This window comes from Caretta caretta, chromosome 10 (genome assembly GCF_965140235.1).
Source record: "Caretta caretta isolate rCarCar2 chromosome 10, rCarCar1.hap1, whole genome shotgun sequence".
NCBI lineage: Eukaryota > Metazoa > Chordata > Testudines > Cheloniidae > Caretta > Caretta caretta.
The window spans coordinates 51,587,850-51,593,849 of record NC_134215.1 but is presented as its reverse complement, the minus strand read 5'-3'; positions in this window follow the sequence as shown (position 1 = coordinate 51,593,849).

The following is a 6,000-nucleotide window of genomic DNA, read 5'->3' as shown; positions in this document are numbered from 1 at the left end:
ATAAAGGGCTTCATTGTGTGGACGGGTGCAGGTTTACATCGATTTAACGCTGCTAAATTCGACCTAAAGTCCTAGTGTAGACCAGGGCTCAGAGACTAACAAATTTATTTGAGCATAAGCTTTCGTGAGCTACAGCTCACTTCATTGGATGCACCCGATGAAGTGAGCTGTAGCTCACGAAAGCTTATGCTCAAATAAATTTGTTAGTCTCTAAGGTGCCACAAGTACTCCTTTTCTTTTTAAGAATCCTACAGAAGTTTGAAACTCAATTCTACTTCGAAAACAAAGGGTTCGGTGATTTGTTGGATAATGAGCAGCTAGCTTGCAGCTAGAATGAACAGATGTGTTGCTGTTGACAGATTTTATTTTTAAAGGAACAAAGGTCACTGAAATGTTGGTTTTTGGTTTTTGAGTTTGGTTTTTTTAAAGGAAAAAACACAGTTACACAGGACTTTAAAAACAGATGCAAGAAAATCAGAGGTAGATCAAATTTGGGCTATCTGGCCTTGAGAACATCCCTTTAGGCTGAACCTTAAGCAAAAAGTGTAAATTTAAGGAATGCCCACAGCCCTTAATGTGCTTAACTCTTTAACCTCACTCTGCTCCCCGAAGATTGCTCTCTGAAGAGTCACTCAGAAACCTCGCTTTCCACTCTTCCTGCAGTGGATCAGTGCTGACCACAAAAAACAGCACAGGAAGTGAAAGCTGATGTTAAATAGATAAATTCCATTTCCTCCTGCTGAGTCATTTTTACAAACTGTTTTATTTTTCATGAAATAATATGGGTGCCTACCCTCATTTTATGAAAATCTCAGATGTTACTTTTGCTTGAAGTACTCAAAGATATCTTCTGTGGCCCCCATGCTACTGTATGTAGTCTATATTGTTAGAGGAACATACTACCTACATTCAAAAGAAACATAAAATCTTCTTTGTCGGAACAGAGAGATGCTGGTTTTGAGGGTGTTGAGGTTTCAGGCCCTTGGTATGCATTTCTAATTATGCCATTAGCATATTGAAAAAAATTGCCCTGCCTCTTTAAGTATGTTAAATACCACAAGGAAAAAGAGAGAGAGATGATTATAGAAACTTATTATAAGTGTGCCTTGCAGCTTGTGTTTGAAAAACTGCTCAAGCTTAATATATGTATAATAATAATATAGTTCAATCTAATGTGCAGATTAAAAAAAGTCAAAAGAGTAATTAACAGATTATTTGCTCTGAGATATTTAAAGGGACATTCAGTGTTTTCCTCTGTTTTTAATACCTTCTTAGATGCTTGAAATTATGTTTTCTTTAGTACTTGATGGCTCAGAGATTAGTCTCAGAAAAGAGAGTTTTCCCCCACACTTAAAAAGGCCCCATCTCTTGTTTCTGAATCAGGCTACATTTATTACCCCAGGAAGAGTAAGATGGGGTCAAAGGAGATGCACTAGCTGACAGCACTTTCCTAAAAAGTCTCAAAACTCAAAGGAAGTTTTGTGCAGGAAGTTTTCAAGTGAGGGTCACAGACCACATTTACATTAATAGTTTATATCAAGGGTCAACTTGCAGCAAGTCAAGAGAACCCCAGCTGCCTCTCATCACTACCTCCTATATGAACAGTAAGAAAAGTCTAATATGAAAAAAGTTCAGTAATTTAAAAGACAAACCAACCACACATGCCATCCACAGAATGGAGGATCAGGTCCAATGCACAGTACAGGACTTAGCAAATGGGAGACCAGGGTTCAATTCCCTGCTTTGCCAGAGACTACCTGCATGAATGTGGGCAAATCACTTACTCTTTCTCAGTTTCCCATATGTAAAGCAGGGGTAATAGCACATTACTACCTTACAGGGGTGTCGGGAGGATAAATACACTAAAAGATGGCAAAGTGATCATATTCTACAATAATGGTGACCATATAAATTCCAAACACCATATGAACAGGGATACAATAAGAACTACCATATATGAAGTGTAGTTGGTGCCTGTGAACTTTTTCCAGTCTTCCTCTCACTGGCTAAAATGTGTCACTTAAAGACTTTGAGGGTGAGTTTGACCCAGCAAACAGCACCTGAATTTCAGTTTCATGTTTTGGCAGATTTCATAACAAGAATTCAAGAGAAGCTTTACTTTGGTTTTGTCTCCTCTGACACCTAGAGCAACCCTTGGATTAAATCGCTCAGGTTTAATGGCACCTAATCCCAGAATAAAGCCAGCTGCGACTATAGGAAGGCCACACTCTGCTTGGTGCACCAACACAGTTTACATAGGAAAGGGTGTGTGTGAGGAGAACTTACTGGGGACTGACCCACATACAGGCTCTCACCAGGGCCGATTTCCAATTAGGCACATTAGGCACGTGCCTGGGGCACCGGTGTTCTAGGGGCACCTCAAAGTTTGCTGTGCATGGTTCCCAGAAGGGTGCGGGGCCGGCAGAAGTGGAGACAGCCTCATGCAGCCCTGCTGGAGTGCTCCTGCCAGTAGGGAAAGCAAAAGAGCCCCCTGTGTAGGGTTGCCAACTTTCTAATAGCAGAAAACTGAACACCTTTGCCCTGCCCCGCCCCTTCTCCGAGGCCCCATCCCTCACTCCCTCCATCTCCCCTCCCTCCATCGCTCGCTCTCCCCCACCATTACTCACTCATTTTCACTGGGCTGGGGCAGGCGGCTGAGGTATAGGAGGGGGTGAGGCTCCGGCTAGGGTCAGAAATGAGGGGTTCAGGGTGTGGGAGAGGGCTCCGGGCTGGGGAAGGGGTGAGGTGCAGGAAGGGAGGAGAGTTCTGGCTGGAGGTGCGGGCTCTGGAGTAGTGCCAGGGATGAGAGGTTTGGGGTGCAGGAGGGGGCTAGGAGGTGGGGGCCGAGGGGTTCGGAGTGTGGGAGGAGGCTCCGGGATTGTGGTGTGGGAGGTGATATGAGCTCTAGGTTGGGGGTGCTGGCTCCAAGGTGGGGAAATGAAGGGTTTGGAGTGCAGGAGGGGACTCCGGGCTGGGGAACGGGGTTGGGGCGTGGGCTCTGGGAGGGAGTTTGGGTGCAGGGGGGCTCAGGGCTGGGGCAGTGGGGTGGGGTGAAGGAGGGGGCTTCTGGCATGGGCTCTGGGCGTTGCTTACGTCAGGCAGCTCCCGGAAGTGGCCGGCATGTCCAGCTCCTAGACGGAGGGGTGGCCAGTGGACTCTGTGCACTGCCCCATCCGCAAGCGCCACCCCTGCAGCTCCCATTGGCTGCGGTTCCTGGCCAATGGGAGCTGTGGAGCCAGCGCTCAGAGGGGCAGCACATAGAGCCCCCGTGGCTTCCCCTACATCTAGGAGCCAGAGAGATATGCCAGGTGCTTCCTGGCATCTGAGCAGAGCTGGGTAGGGAGCCTGCCAGCCCTACTGCACTGCCAACTGGATTTTTAACAGCCTAGTCAGGGGTGCTGACTGGAGCCATCAGGGTCCCTTTTCGACCAGGTGTTCTGGTCAAAAACCAGACACTTGGCAACCCTACCCCTGTGGCAGGAGAAGAGCTCAGCAGTCCAGTGCAGGAGGCCCTGCCAGGCAAGTGGATCCTGAGGGAACCCGGCCTGGACAGGACCTGCTCCTGCTCCAGCCTGTCTGATCACGCCACTCCCAGCAGACACAGTCACCTCCCACGGGGGCTGGTGAGTGCAGCTGGTGGGTAGGGCATGGGAGAGTGGGGGATTTGTGGAGGAACTGGGGGGGTTGTGGGGGAGATCTGTGTGTGCTGAGGTGCTGGGCAGTGGGGGAGGCTGTGTGGGGCACTGGACAGTTGTGGTGATAGGGCTGTGCAGGGGGCGCTGGTTGGGGGTGGGGGTGTTAGGGTTGCCAGTTCTGGTTTGATGTATTTCTGGAGGTTTCATTGCATCACATAATATTTAATTGAATATTAATCTTTAATTGCTGGAGAGAGTTGGCAACCCTACGTGCTATGCAGGACGCTGTGCAGTTGTGGTGGCGGGTTCTCCGGCCTGGGTAGCCGGGGGCGCTGAAAATGCTGTGCCTAGCCCTGGCTGTCACCGGAGAGAAATCAACGTTTAGCAATAGAAAAACAACCTTCTCTTCTGCTTCCCCTTTTCAGCCAAGGAATTTAAAGTAATTTTTACTAACCTCAAATTTAGGAATGGACTAAAACATGCAAGGAAAATCCTGATGTCCTTCTCTGCTGTCACTCCCACTTCCAGCCATTTTATCTCCACAGAGCTTTCTTTAGACTCCTCCTTGCTTTGCTTTCTCTCTCCCTTTTTATTTTCTCTTCTTGCCTCTTTCCCCTCCTGAACCTCTATCTAGTTTTCCCTCCCACAGCCTCTTCTCCTTCTTGTCACCACTCAGGTCAGCAGCACCCAGCCTAGTTCACCTCAAAGGCTGTATCTGTGGCTTAGCCTGTTTTAATCCTTGGGGAAACTTATTTGGAGTTTATTTGCAGCGTTTTGAAAACACTCAAATGAGCGCAGTCAGCAAGTGCCAGCAATATCACATTTCAAACGACTACGCTTAATTGTGATGCAGACAGGCTCAGCCACCTCCAAAACTCTTCATTTACTAATCAGCTACTTTACCCTTTAAAGCAGTGCTTCTCAAGCTATCTGATGTGAGGACCAGCAATTTTTTTTTCCAGTGTGCGCACAGACCGGCAGCCGGTGGCTCGCGGACCGGCCCCGATCCGTGGACCACCACTTCAAGTAGCACTGCTTTAGACCACTCTCTAATGAGATGATTCGAACGACCTGTGACTCCTTGCCATCCTGGGTGAATTGATAATGAGGCTCAGCTGCCTTTCTGAAGACCCACGCAAGCTCCAGAAGGATGTGTAAAACGTAGCTAGGATAATGCAGACTCTTCAAGTCCCTAGTGCCAGCTGCTGGCTTTCAATCCATTGCTGAGTGCTCAGACACAGCACTGATGACAGGGACTTACCCCAGAATACACTATGAAGAGGGATAAGGGTTCACTTGCTGAATCCCAAAGGACTTTTTTTCTTAAAAGTCCATTAAGAGAAAGAAGCGACCAGCTTACACATCTCAGCCAAAAAGGAGGACCTAGCTCTCACCCAGTGAACCCTTATTACAAGGAGACTAAATGGCCTCAATTTTTAACAGAAGAGACTTGATCTTCTGTAGATATTGAGCATTAAGACCCAGACAACCATGTACACTATGTTTGAGCCTGGCTGACCCATGCTGGGGAAGGCCGCTTGATGGAAACAGAAGGGGCTATTTATTGCATGGGAGAATTACTTGGGGGCAAAGGGCATAGTAATCCACTGCCTGAATTCCTCCTCACTCAGGGTATGTCAACACAGCAAAGAGAAACCAGCAGCTGGCCTGTGCCAGCCGATGGCTGCAGAGCCGTTTCATTGATATGCAGACTTCTGGGCTGGGGATGGCGTCTGAGCTCTGGGACCCTCCCACCCTGCAGGGTCCTAGAGGCTGGAATCCAGCACAAGCCCAGAAGTCTGCACAGCAATGAAACAGCCCCAGAGCCCAAGTTGGCTGGCACAGGCCAGCTACGGGTGTCTAGTTGTGGTGTAGAGATATCCTCAGTGCCACTGACACACATGCATAAACCACTGCCATGTCCTTCAAATCACGATCAGCCAATTCTCCAGAAGTTTCCCCAGCATGTGGTTTGAAAGTGGATATATTTATAAACAGGACTGAGTGCCCAGTTACTTATGGCTCAGCATGTGTAACTGCTCTTCTTTCCCCACAGAATCAAAAGCCATTCATATTAAAATGCCAACTAGATAAACAGATATTGCAAGCTGATGCAATGACCTACAATGAAGTAATTTAACTAGAAGAACATTAATTGCAGGCAGTACTTGAAATCAGCAAAACCACTGGGCTTCCTTAAAAGTTGTAACAGGACCCAAATGAGAGATCTAAATCAGTTTGTACAGCTCACCCTGGAAACGGTTCAAACATTTCCTATCACTTCAGGCAGATAACTCCATTTGCAATGCAGATTACACTGATTTTGCTTAAGTAGCTGCAGAAGGCTGGATGATCTACTGCATAA